We start from the raw sequence: 14597 nt of genomic DNA, 5'->3' as shown, positions 1-14597 counted from the left end.
CACCAATGGACAGATCATCCAAAATGAAAATAAATAAGGAAACACAAGCTTTAAATGACACATTAAACAAGATGGACTTAATTGATATTTATAGGATATTCCATCCAAAAACAGCAGATTACACTTTCTTATCAAGTGCTCATGGAACATTCTCCAGGATACATCATATCTTGGGTCACAAATCAAGCCTTGGTAAATTTAAGAAAATTGAAACCATATCAAGTATCTTTTCCAACCACAATGCTATGAGACTAGATTTCAATTATAGGAAAAGATCTGTAAAAAATACAAACACATGGAGGCTAAACAGTACACTACTAAATAAACAAGAGATCACTGAAGAATTCAAAACGGAAATCAAATAATACCTAGAAACAAATGACAATGAAAACAAGACAACCCCAAACCTGTGGGATGCAGCAAAGGCAGTTCTAAGAGGGAAGTTAATGGCAATACAATCCTACCTCAAGAAACAAGAAACAGTTCAAATAAAAAACCTAACCTTACATCTAAAGCAATTAGAGAAAGAAGAACAGAAGAACCCCAAAGTTAGCAGAAGGAAAGAAATCATCAAGATCAGATCAGAAATAAATGTAGAAGAAATAAAGGAAATGATAGGAAAGATCAATAATACTAAAAGCTGGTTCTTTGAGAAGAGAAACACAATTGATAAACCATCAGCCAGACTCATCAAGAAACAAAGGTAGAAGACTCAAATCATTAGAATTAGAAATGAAAAAGGAGAAGTAACAACTGACACTGCAGAAATATGAAATATCATGAGAGATTACTACAAGAAACTATATGCCAATAAAATGGACAACCTGGAAGAAATGGACAAATTCCTGGAAAAGCACAACCTACCGAGACTAAATCAGGAAGAAATAGAAAATATAAACAGACCAATCACAAGCACTGAAATTGAAACTGTGATTTAAAATCTTCCAACAAACAAAAGCCCAGGACCAGATGGCTTCACAGGCAAATTCTATCAAACATTTAGAGAAGAGCTAACACCTCTTCCAAAATATAGCAAAGGGAGGAACACTCCCAAACTCATTCTACGAGGCCACCATCACCCTGATGCCAAAACCAGACAAAGATGTCACCAAGAAAAGAAAACTACAGACCAATAGCGCTGATGAACATAGATGTAAAAGTCCTCAACAAAACGCTAGCAAACAGAATCCAACAGCACATAAAAGGATCATACACCATGATCAAGTGGGGTTTATCCCAGGAATACAAGGATTCTTCAATATACACAAATCAATATGATCCACCATATTAACAAATTGAAAGATAAAAACAATATGATAATCTCAATAGATGAAGAAAAAGCTTTTGACAAAATTCAACACCCATTTATGATAAAAACTCTCCAGAAAGTGGGCATAGAGGGAACTTACCTCAACATAATAAAGGCCATATATGACAAACCCAGAGCCAACATCATTTCAATGGTGGAAAATTGAAACCATTTCCTCTAAAATCAGGAACAAGACAAGGATGTCCACTCTCACCACTATTATTCAACATAGTTTTGGAAGTTTTAGCCACAGCAATCAGAGAAGAAAAGGAAATAAAAGGAATCCAAATTGGAAAAGAAGAAGCAAAGCTATCACTGTTTGCAGATGACATGATACTATACATAGAGAATCCTAAAGATGCTACCAGAAAACTACTAGAGCTAATCGATGAATTTGGTAAAGTAGCAGGATATAAAATTAATGCACAGAAATCTCTTGGATTCCTATACACTAATGATGAAAAATCTGAAAGATAAATTAAGGAAACACTCCCAATTACCACTGCAACAAACAGAATAAAATACCTAGGAATAAACCTACCTAAGGAGACAAAAGACCTGTATGCAGAAAACTATAAGACACTGATGAAAGAAATTAAAGATGATACAAACAGATGGAGAGATATACCATGTTCTTGGATTGGAAGAATCAGCTTTGTGAAAATGACTCTACTACCCAAAGCAATCTACAGATTCAATGAAATCCATATCAAACTACCAATGGCATTTTTCACAGAACTAGAACAAAAAGTTTCACAATTGTATGGAAACACAAAAGACCCTGAATAGCCAAAGCAATCTTGAGAAAGAAAAACGGAGCTGGAGGAATCAGGCTCCCTGACGTCAGACTATACTACAAAGCTATAGGAATCAAGACAGTATGGTACTGGCACAAAAACAGAAATATAGGTCAATGGAACAGGATAGAAAGCCCAGAGTTAAACCTATGCACATATGGTCACCTGATCTTTGATAAAGGAGGCAAGAATATACAATGGAGAAAAGACAGCCTCTTCAATAAGTGGTGCTGGGAAAACTGGACAGCTACATGTAAAAGAATGAAAGCAGAACACTTCCTAACACAATACACAAAAATAAACTCAAAATGGATTAAAGACCTAAATGTAAGGTCAGACACTACCAAACTCTTAGAGGAAAACATAGGCAGAACACTCTATGACATAAATCACAGTAAGATCCTTTCTGACCCACCTCCTAGAGAAATGGAAAGAAAAACAAAAATAAACAAATGGGACCTAATGAAACTTCAAAGCTTTGGCACAGCAAAGGAAACCATAAACAAGATGAATAAACCCTCAGAATGGGAGAAAATATTTGTAAATAAAGCAACTGACAAAGGATTAATCTCCAAAATTTACAAGCAGCTCATGCAGCTCAACATCAAAAAAACAAACAACCCAATCCAAAAATGGGCAGAAGACCTAAATAGACATTTCTCCAAAGAAGATATACAGATTGCCAACAAATACATGAAAGGATGCTCAACATCAGTAATCATTAGAGAAATGCAAATCAAAACTACAGTGAGAGGGCTTCCCTGGTGGCGCAGTGGTTGAGAGTCTGCCTGCCGATGCGGGGGACATGGGTTCGTGCCCCGGTCCGGGAGGATCCCACATGCCGCGGGGCGGCTGGGCCCGTGAGCCATGGCCGCTGGGCCTGCGCGTCCGGAGCCTGTGCTCCGCAACGGGAGAGGCCACAGCAGTGAGAGGCCCGCGTACCGCAAAAAAAAAAAAAAAAAAAAAAAAAAAAAAAAAAAAAAAAAAAAACTACAGTGAGGTATCACCTCACACCAGTCAGAATGGCCATCATCAAAAAATCTAGAAACAATAAATGCTGGAGAGGGTGTGGAGAAAAGGGAACCCTCTTGCACTGTTGGTGGGAGTGTTAACTGATACAGCTACTATGGAGAACAGTATGGAGGTTCCTTAAAAAACTAAAAATAGAACTACCATACGACCCAGCAATCCCACTACTGGGCATATACCCTGAGAAAACCATAATTCAAAAAGAGTCATGGGGCTTCCCTGGTGGCACAGTGGTTGAAAGTCCGCCTGCCAATGCAGGGTACATGGGTTCGTGCCCTGGTCCGGGAAGATCCCTCATGCCACGGAGCGGCTAGGCCCATGAGCCATGGCCACTGAGCCTGCGCATCCGGAGCCTGTGCTCCGCAACGGGAGAGTCCACAACAGTGAGAGGCCCGCGTACCGCAAAAAAAAAAAAAAAAAAAATGAGTCATGTACCACAATGTTCACTGCAGCAGTATTTACAATAGCCAGGACATGGAAGCAACCTAAGTGTCCTTCGACAGATGAATGGATGAAGAAGATGTGGCACATATATACAATGGAATATTACTCGCCATAAAAAGAAACGAAATTAAAAAAAAAAAAGAAACGAAATTGAGTTATTTGTGGCGAGGTGGATGGACCTAGAGAGCATCATACAGAGTGAAGGAAGTCAGAAAGAGAAAAACAAATACCGTATGTTAACACATATATATGGAATCTAAAAAAAAAAAAGGTTCTGATGAACCTAGGGGCAGGACAGGAATAAAGATGCAGACGTAGAGAATGGACTTGAGGACATGGGGAGGGAAAAGGGTAAGCTGGGACGAAGTGAGAGAGCAGCATTGACATATGTACACTGCCAAACGGAAAATAGATAGCTAGTGGGAAGCAGCTGCCTAGCACAGGGAGATCAGATCGGTGCTTTGTGACCACCTAGAGGGGCGGGATAGGGAGAGTGGGAGGGAGACATGAGAGGGATGGGATATGGGGATATATGTATACATATAGCTGATTCACTCTGTTATACAGCAGAAACTAACACAGCATTGCAAAGCAATTATACTCCAATAAAGATGTTAAAAATTAATTCATTAATTTTTTTAAAAACCTATACACAGCAAAACCAGCATATCAGTCTGTGCCTCTGTTTCTTCATCTATAAAATGGCGATAATAACAGCACCTACTTCATGTGATTGAGGCAAAGATTTAATGAGTTCATATATGTAAAATGCTTAGTACAATGCCTGACAACAGTAAGTGCTCACTGTTGACTATTTTTACCATTATTATTGTTGTTTTTGTTGTTAATGGAATATATTATCAAAGCCCAACAATCTATCAAGATCCAACCATACAGTGGTTGGCAGATGGAAGATTTTCTTATAGGAGCATGCCCTATTTCCTTCATTCAAATCTATACCTTTCTCACATGCATCCTCAAAGCCCATTTCCTCTGTGGAAACCTAAGTGTGAAATCTTGAGTTTCTTTGCCATGTAGGCCCCTTCAAATGTCCTCATTTACCAATATAGACCAAAGCACTCAAGTTTCCATAAAGTAATATGGCAAGGCAGCAATGAAACACGACTGTGATGAGAATGCTCCCAAGAATAAGAACCAAGTCTTTTTCATCTGTCAATCCTCAGTCCAGTGCAGAGCCTGGTCCGGAGTAGATGCTCAGTGAAATTTCATTGAATTGCACGAGAAGAGAAGGAAGAAGCAGTTCTCAACCTTCCCTAGCAGGTATCACAGCATTAGGCAGTAGACGAACTGAGAGGGAGATACTGTCACCCACAGCATGAGTGGGGACATGGCAAGACCTTCATTCCAGAGTCACTTTCTTTTACATTAGATGCAAATTCATTACTCTTTCGAGATGGCCTTAGCCTCCTGTGTTGTCACCATCAACCACTAGCAGCATGGTGTTGTGAACAGAAAGTGCAGCTCTGAAAGTGCTTCCTAACCAAAGTGATCCCGCACACTGGCCTGTCATGCTGCCTTATCTTCTCAGTACAGTCTTCACTCTTTAAAGGGTTAAGATGTATACTTTATACTATCTTTTCTCCTATACTGTAGGGTATATACTTTATACTATCAAGGATTAACATGCAGCAGAGGGACTTCCCTGGAGGTCCAGTGGTTAAGAATCCGCCTGCCAATGAAGGGGACACGGGTTCGATCCCTGGTCTGGGAAGATCCCACATGCCGCGGAGCACATGTGGCCCCAACTACTGAGCCTGCACTCTAGAGCCCCCGAGCCACAACTACTGAAGCCCAGGTGCCTAGAGCCATGCTCCGCAACAAGAGAAGCCACAGCAATGAGAAGCCCATGCACTGCAACAAAGAGCAGCCCCCGCTCGTCGCAACTAGAGAAAGCCCATGCACAGAAACGAAGACCCAATGCAGCCAATAAATAAATAAATAATAAAATAAAATAAAATTCTAAAAAAAAAAAAAAAAAGACTCTGAGCTTCCACTGCAGGGGGCATGGGTCTATCTCTGGTCAGGGAACTAAGATCTCACATGCCACACGGCCAAATAAATAAATAATGTTTTTCTAAAAAACGCAGCAGAGATTGGGTCATCTGATTAACATGGAGAGAGCCAGATCTCAGCTCTTATAGCTCTTTTGCGGGCAACCTATGATTCTTCAAGCCTTCTGAATTCTGTATTATAATATCCTTCTATACTTTTAATAAATGATATTATTACACAATTATATATATTATACTCTTTATACTTTTATTCTTTTATATTTGATTAGGCATGTGGTAGGTACATGGTTCTCCTGCATAATAATGTGAGAAAGCATCCTTCTCCTAGAGTTGGTGACCAGTCTTCTGGTACTCTATGTTTATATCTGATATCTTTCTCTGACACAGTGGCATAGAGCACATAGGTTAAGTGACTCTTACTTGCAGAGACTTGACGGGGCCAATGTCCTAGCTGCGTAACCAATCCAACAGTGCAGATTTTTTTAAAATTTATTTATTTTTGGCTGTGTTGGGTCTTCGTTTCTGTGCAAGGGCTTTCTCTAGTTGCGGTAAGTGGAGGCCACTCTTCATTGTGATGTGCAGGCCTCTTCGCGGCCTCTCCTGTTGCGGAGCACAGGTTCCAGACGCACAGGCTCAGTAGTTGTGGCTCACGGGCCTAGTTGCTCCGCGGCATGTGGGATCTTCCCAGACCAGGGCTCAAACCCGTGTCCCCTGCATTGGCAGGCAGATTCTCAACCACTGTGACACCAGGGAAGCCCCAGATTTTTTTAAATGGTAGGAACAATGGTATGAAGCCAAATTTGGAGAAGGAGCCAAAAGAGTTTATGAATCAAGACTGTCAAAAGCAGTAGAGACCTTAATATATACCATATACAAAAATTAACTCAAAATGGATCAAAGCCCTAAATTCATAGAAGAAAACATAAGGGCAAATCTTCATTACCATGGTTTGAAGCATGTTTCCTTAAATATCACACCAAAAGCACAGGTAACAAAAGAAAAAAATTAATTAAATGCACTTCATTAAAACTGAAAGCTTTTGTGCATCAAAGGACACCAAGAGAGTGAAAAGACAAGCCACAGAATGGGAGAAAACTACTCGCAAATCATATATCTGATAAGGGTTTAATATCCAAAATATATAAAGAACTCCTACAACTCAATAACAGAAAGACAAACAACCCAATTTAAAAATGGGCAAAGGATTTGAAAAGACATTTGCCAAAGAAGATATACAAATGGCCAATAAGCACAAGATGCATCGTTAGTCATTAGGGAGATGTAAAGCAAAACCAAAAAACGATACTACTTCACTCCTACTAGAACAGCTATCATCTTTTAAAAATCAGAAAATAACAAGTATTGATGAGAAGTTGGAGAAACTGGAGCCCTCATGCATTGCTTATGGGAATGTAAAATGGTGAGGTCACGGTGGAAAACAGTGTGGCAGTTCTTCAAAAAGTTAAACATAGAATTACTATATGATCCAGCAATTCCACTTCTAAATTGAAAGTAGGGTCTCAAAAAACAGATATCTGAATACCAATGTTCATAGCAACCTTATTCACAATAGCCAAGAGGTGGAAACAACCCAAGTGTCCATCAACAGATGAATGGATAAATAAAATGTGGTATACCCATACAATGGAATATTATTCAGCCACAAAAAGGAATTAAATACTGATACATGCTACAACGTGGATGAACCTAGAAAATATTATTCTGAGCAAAATACGCCAGGCACAAAGAACAAATTTTACATAATTCCATTTATATGAAATATCTTGAATAGGAAAATTCATAGGGACAGAAAATAGATTAGAGGTTACCAGGGGCGAGGAATGGGAGGGATGAAAGAGTGGGGAGTTATTGTTTAATGGGTACAGAATTTTTTGGGGGGGTGACAAAACTTTTTAGAAATAGTGGTGATGGTTGCACGACATTGTGAATGTAATTAATGCCACTAAATTGTACGCTTAAAACAGTTTAGGGCTTCCCTGGTGGTGCAGTGGTTGAGAATCTGCCTGCCAATGCAGGGGACACGGGTTTGAGCCCTGGTCTGGGAAGATCCCACATGCCGTGGAGCAACTAGGCCCGTGAGCCACAACTACTGAGCCTGCGCGTCTGGAGCCTGTGCTCCGCAACAAGAGAGGCCGCGATAGTGAGAGGCCCGCGCACCACGATGAAGAGTGGCCCCCGCTTGCCTCAACTAGAGAACGCCCTCACACAGAAACGAAGACCCAACACAGCCAAAAATGAATAAATAAATAAATATTTTTTTTTAAAAATCTTTAAAAAAAAGTTTAAATGGCAATGTTTATATCATATATATTTTACGACAATTTTAAAAAAGCAATTGCTTTATTCATGTCACTGTTTATATTTGAAATGAGAAGCCATAACAGAAGCAGAAGCAGCTCAAGGGCACCTTGACAGGGGGCCTGAGAGGACCGTGCCAGCAATTCCAACCTTGCTTTTGCACAAGGATGATGGTAGTTCAGTGTGCTGGTTCAACCATCCCCATTCTCATCAGATGCTGCTTTGCTGAGCTTCAGGTAGGATGCATGATCCATGACTCTATACAAGAGATCTCTGGAGGCCCTGGAAATTGAATGATCTCAACACTTGTGTTACGCAGGGATGGGGTGGGGTGCTCCAACAACTGTGGGTGAAGCTAACATGTTTGCTGCCCAGGGTTACATGGCACAGAACCAAGGAGAAGATTCCAAAGGTAGAGTCCTGAGGATGCCACGATGAAAGTTGATATAGAGCCCAAAACATAGATCACCCAGTCTGAGGGCCTAGCAGAAATGTAGAATCATGATATGAAAGCAAAAATGGGAGAGATGCCAGGAAGCTAACCCAGGAAGTGAGTTAGGGTGGGCCTAAATTAATCCTGAGCTGTCTGCCTCAGATTTTTTAGAGGATTCTCATGCCTGATTTTGCATTTAAAGGCCTTAAAAGAACAGGAAGTTGAAGGTATTTTGACATTATAAACCACAATTATTAGATTCTTTTAAGAACATTCCCTTTTAAAAAGAGAAGTTACCTGGGAAACTGACAGGAGCTGTTAGCCTGAGAAGAGAAGAATCAGGGTATGTAAATCTTTTCTCCTCTGCAAATGATCTATAGAAATAGCGGCATCCTTCAGATGCAATAAAAGAACGTAGAGGACATTTCATTGTAGGCACAGGGACTTTAAAAATGGAAGAGATAACAATTGCCTATTGCATGACAATTGGATATTGGATATTGGAAAGTGGATACTACATGAAACAGATGTTCCTGGGATGTTAGTACCTGCTATGGAAGCCCTACCCCAGAGTGACCAAACCCACAAGCTAGTTGTCCAAGTCAGATCAGTGTGCTAAAGGCTAAGAGTGGTAAGAGGTAGAGAAAATGAGGACAGCTGAGTGGAGCTGAGGCAAAGAGGGAGACAAAACCTCTGGTAGAGGAGACTTATTACACAACTGGGAAGGCTGCCCCTTTCAACCTCAGCAGTGCTCCTACAGCCCATGCTTATCAATTCAGTGCAGGGACTATGAAATCATGAGGCTCACTAGATTCTTCTATTGCCACCTAGCAGAGATCTGGGCCCAGAAGGAATGAAAACGTCTTTGAATGTAGAGAGGAGGCAGAGAAGGTATAGAAAAGTGAGGGGAAGCATTGATAAAATAAAGTGTGGTGGGGTATAGAACCCAGCCTGCTTCTTCCATTACAATTTCAAGGGCTGGGTTGGGGCTGGGGGCTGGGGGTGGGGGTGGCTTGCCAGAATCCCAGAAGAGTCAAGGATTAAATATTTACCCATCAGTCAGAGGCTAAAATAGATTATAATGTGAAACTAGCTGATTTATGAGAATTACTTGAGCAGTAGAAAACTGAAATATATTAAAGTCATCCATCAGGCCCTGCTATTGCTAGTAAATGATAATTGGCTGAATCCATTTTCTGGGCTTGCCAGCCAAGGTTGCTCAAGCTCCTCTTCTGACAGAGAGTAAAAGGAGCAGGCCCTAGGCAGTTAGCCCTGAGGGCAGGATTTGAAAGAGAGGTTCTTCTTTCCTGTATTAGGCATAAAACAATAAATAAACAGTATGGTGGCAAGGGGAGAGGGATGGGGTGGGGAGGAAGACAGCAAGTCGAAGTTAAATAGGGAGTTCAAATATGCTGTCAGTCAAAGTATTTAGACCTGAGGTTCTTAACCTTTTTTGACCCATAGACACCTGTGACAGTTTGGTGAAACCTATGGATTTCTTTTCAGAATAATATTTTTAAATGCGTGAAATAAAACATAATGAATTACAAAGGAAACCAAATATGCCGCTATACAATTGTAGAATATTTTATACATGATATAGTAATATGTGCATTTTCTTATTAACACATTAAATAATAAGATCTAGTGGTGGGTGTAATCACTACCATAATTTCAAAAGCAGTGATGGGCATAAAAGGTATTTGGAAATCTCTACAACTTCTGTCATATGATATAAAAGGATTCCTACTGGTTTCAAAGTTGCAGGTACTGTGAATATACTACTGTGGTTCATTGCTTACATTCATGACAGAAGAAAACGTTAAATATCAGTCAGAGGGACTTCCCTGGTGGTCCACTGGTTAAGCCTCCGTGCTTCCAACACAGGGTGTGGTGCGGGTCCGATCTCTGGTCAGGGAACTAAGATCCTCCCACATGCCGCGAGGTGCGGCCAAAAGATTTAAAAAAAAATCAGTTAGAGGTTAGTGAAAACAAAACTGTATTCTTTTTCCCCATGCAAATTTAATGACCCCTTGATTTTCATCCATGGACTCCCTGGGAACTTGTGCACCCACATTAAGAACCCTTAGGAGGGGCTTCCCTGGTGGCACAGTGGTTGAGAGTCCGCCTGTCGATGCAGGGGACACAGGTTCGTGCCCTGGTCCGGGAGGATCCCACATGCCGCGGAGCGGCTGGGCCCGTGAGCCATGGCCGCTGAGCCTGCGTGTCCAGAGCCTGTGCTCCGCAACGGGAGAGGCCACAGCAGTGAGAGGCCCGCGGACCGCAAAAAAAAAAAAAAAAAAAAAGAACCCTTAGGAGAAGTGAAAAATAGGAGACCAAAGAAGAAATGGTGAAAAGTTAAGAACAAAGAGTCAGAGAAGGGGCGAGAAGGAGTTCTAAATGAATTCAGATGATGAAGAGCAGATACCTATAGTGGCTTTTTAAGTGTTCCCATCTTGCACTTGTTTGGCTGAACTGCATTCAGTTAAAGGGCCTGGCAAAAGGTAGGTGGGGTGAAAATGAAAGAAGAGTGGCTATGTGTTGAAAACTACAGAAACTGGGTGATGAGTACATCAGAGTTCTTTATACTACTCCCTCCACTTTTCTGTATATTTGAAATTTTTCATACTAAAATGATTTCAAAGTAATAAATAAAATAGAGGATCTCACATGCTGTTTGGTATCATAATTCCTGAAATTCACTCATTTACCTATTCAGTCAATAAATACTTATTGTTACCTCTGGCACAGTGTAGAGTCTACAGAGGCTAAAACCAGACTCACGTAGGGGTCAGACCAGGAGAAACAGTTAAGGAGGCATCAGTTCCATTCCAGAATAAAAGCCAGAGAATGGTAGGATGAAGCCAAGGGATGGAGTAAGAGGTCTTGAGGGAGGACATCTGGATGAGATTTAAGTTCTTAAAAGAGAGAGGGAGAAGAGGGTGGGCACACTACAATGGAGGTGGGGCTGAACAGTATCTGGGCACAAGCTGGCTGAGGCAGGAATGGAGGGAGTGGAGAAAAATGGCTGAAGAAGGTGGGGAGCCACCAACAGCAGCTTTTGCCTCCTCCTTCACAACTCTGCCTAGCCCTGCATGGAGGGATCTACATGGTAGCTATTTTCTGCCCCCAAAAACAAATTCAAGAATATACCACTTGGGTAAATCCAAAAAGGCAGGTCACATGAAAGCTCTCTCCTAGAAACATGAGTTTTAAAGTTTATTATCAATCTCAAAAGAAAAACATATATATTTAATTTTGTAAAACAGAGCTTTAAAAGGAACACAGTATAACTTGGAACTAATGCAAATCAAATGTCAGAGAGAAGAAATTAATTTCTGTGTATATTTCATTTCCTCTAACATTTGCCTAACTTGGAAAACAGCAACTGGGTTTTAATAACATTGGAGGAGTAAAAATTCCCAGGATATAACCCTTTAAATGTTTTCTTCCAAAGCCTGTTCCAATAACAGCTTAGTAATTATTGCGCTCACAGGAGAGCTCTGACTGATACCTTCCAATAGGGGCCTGAAGAACTCTGCTGGCAGCCAGGTGCCCGCATTCTAAACTTCTGACTCATTCAAGAAAAGAAGCAAAGTCCAGACAAGTTACATCAGGAAACCCTTTGGTAAGAAGCTTGGCAAATGAGAGGAACTCTGCTTCAATGTGTGCTTCTCCTTCACTCGCTACTAACTGTGCCTCCTTTAGCACTTCCAGTGGCTCTCTTGACTATGACACAGTGACTTGAACTTACCCAACAACAACTCCAATTCCCTTCAGATGCCCTAGTTACATCTGCCACGACATCTGAACAGTAGGTGGTCCAGCCCCTGTCCACAAAGGTACACGATTCGCAGGGGACAATAATACCTTTTATAAACCTTCTTACGCCCACAGTCAGCAGCAAAACAAAACAAAAAAAGTCCTATTTGCCAGTAGCAGCGTTCAAATAGTTTACTGATTTAAAATCAAATTAACCTAACCTATCCTGGTCAAGAACACAGGCTCTGGAGACAAACGTGAGTTTTAATTTAAGACACCTCTTCTTACTCAGTAGCTGTGGGACCTTGGACAAGTTACTTAACTCCTCTGAGACTGTTTCATGATCGGGATAACGATAGTTATGTATCTCCTAGAGTTGTTGTAAGAATTAAATGAGAGATTTTGGTGCAGCTCCTCCCCTGGCATGCCACTCCCCCAGAATGCAGGCCCACCACTCCACTAGCAATGGACTCCCTCCGGGGCATGAGCCTCAGTATGAGCACCCAGAGCTCTTAGGTGCCCTAGGGCAATGTGAACACTTACTCTACCCCCACCCCACTACCAAGGCCAAAGGACAAGAGAATGGCTACCTGAAAAGCAATAAAGATTAACATCTATAGGCAAAGGGGAGTCTCCTCACTCTGAATAGGACAGAGGAGGCAGCCCAGACCACCAGAGGTGCCACTGAGTCAGTATCTCCCAGTCTTGAGTCCAGCAGAGAGCCCATAAGAGACTCAGAAGAAGGAAAGGAAGAGGATGAGGGGAAGAAGAAGGGAAGAGAGATGGAAAGGAGGAGGAAGAGAAGAAGAAATAATTTCCCTTACAGGAGCCTTTCAAATAGAGGCCCATCCTTCAAAAGAAACCAGAAAGGGGTTGAAGATGTTGTGTCTCCTGCCTCACTCACCAAGGGGATTAAGAGAAGGAGGAGGTCAGGCTGGTAGTATTAAGCAGTCTTCCAGGAAGAAAAGCCCACCACCACCACTCCCATCCCAGGAATCCCAGGCAGAGGTGACCTCTGCCAGTAGTGGCAGAGACACAAAAAAAGAGACAGTGATCTAGGCCAAGAGCTGTCCAGGCTGGAGACCAACACCGGCACCAAGAGCCAGGGAGCTGGGTGGGGGCACACAGTTGATTTCTAAGCTGCAACAATTTGTCCTATAGTTGTACAGTCGCTGGCCAAACCTGGTGCTCTGGCTTTCTCCTCATGCTAAAAAAGGAACAGACTGCTGACCCCTCCCAGCCACGTTTACCCCCTTCTCCTTCCTGAGGCATCTCCCATTATCCATCTGGCCTTCCTTCCTCAAGGACAGTTGAAAATGGTCTCTCCCAGTTTCCCAAGTGAGTTTAGGGAGGTAAAATTCTCCTGTCTGTGTCCCCACCTCCTTCTCTGGCTCTACACCTGCAGAGGTCAATTTCTGATTCTCCTCCCTACTTCTATTCCTGTTAAGTTTTGTTTACCCTGCCCACTAAGCCCCTGAGCCAGTAGAGTGCCTAGACTCTGAGCATCCACACGCTCCACACCATGTTGAGTTTTTAGCCTCTTGTGCTATTCCCAGGGTCTGAGTTAGAGCACTGGCCATCACTAAGTTTATGCCTCCAGACTGTGAAAATCAACTCTGTGTTCCTTTTAGACATGATAGGGACATGGTTAGGCTTTGGGGAAGGGGCAAGAAAGTATCTAATGTAAAACAACTTCTTGTTATCTCTTTCCCCCCTTGTTGCAATTAACATATAATGGCAAACCCTGGATAGATACAGAAATAGATGGTACAGATATAGCTAGAAAGATGTAGATGTACAGATAGAAATGGATACAGAGATAGATATTTAATTGCTAAAACCATTCTATCCCACTTGACTTTACTGTAACTTTTTTTTTTTTTTTTTTTTTTTGTGGTACGCGGGCCTCTCTCTGTTGTGGCCTCTCCCGTTGCGGAGCACAGGCTCCGGACGCGCAGGCTCAGCGGCCATGGCTCACGGGCCCAGCCGCTCCGCGACATGTGGGATCTTCCCGGACCAGGACAGGAACCCGCGTCCCCTGCATCGGCAGGCGGACTCTCAACCACTGCGCCACCAGGGAAGCCCTACTGTAACATTTTTAAAAGAAATAAATGCTGCTCCCTTTAGGAATCAAATAATTAAATAAATAAATAAATAAATAAGTAGATAAATAACCAAGCTCATAGATACAGAGAACAGATTGGTGGTGGGGGGTGGGGGCAGGCAAAGTGGGTGAAGGGAGTTAAAAGGTACAAACTTCCAGTTATAAGATAAATAAGTCAGAGGATGTAATGTACAGTATGGTGATTATAACTAATAATACTGTATTGTATATTCAAAAGTTGCTAAGAGAATATTAAAAGTTCTCATTACAATAAAAAAATTTTTGTAACTTTGTATGGTGATGGATGTTAACTAGATCTATTGTGTGATCATTTCAAAATGTATCCAAGAGGGATGGACTAGGAGTT

General features: G+C 41.7%; 1 long non-coding RNA gene across 1 annotated transcript in view; it reads right to left on the bottom strand.

The window, feature by feature from the left end:
- Nucleotides 1–3069: 3069 nt before the first annotated feature.
- The window catches only part of LOC125963039 (uncharacterized), a 181191-nt gene continuing 169663 nt past the window's right edge, over nucleotides 3070–14597 (bottom strand). Inside the window, exon 2 of the long non-coding RNA XR_007474792.1 lies at nucleotides 3070–3113. This is a non-coding gene — a long non-coding RNA (uncharacterized LOC125963039). The remainder of the gene's footprint in view (nucleotides 3114–14597) is intronic.

The sequence above is a fragment of the Orcinus orca genome, chromosome X (assembly GCF_937001465.1).
Source record: "Orcinus orca chromosome X, mOrcOrc1.1, whole genome shotgun sequence".
NCBI classification, from domain to species: Eukaryota; Metazoa; Chordata; class Mammalia; order Artiodactyla; family Delphinidae; genus Orcinus; species Orcinus orca.
This window is presented reverse-complemented; position numbering and strand designations above follow the sequence as displayed.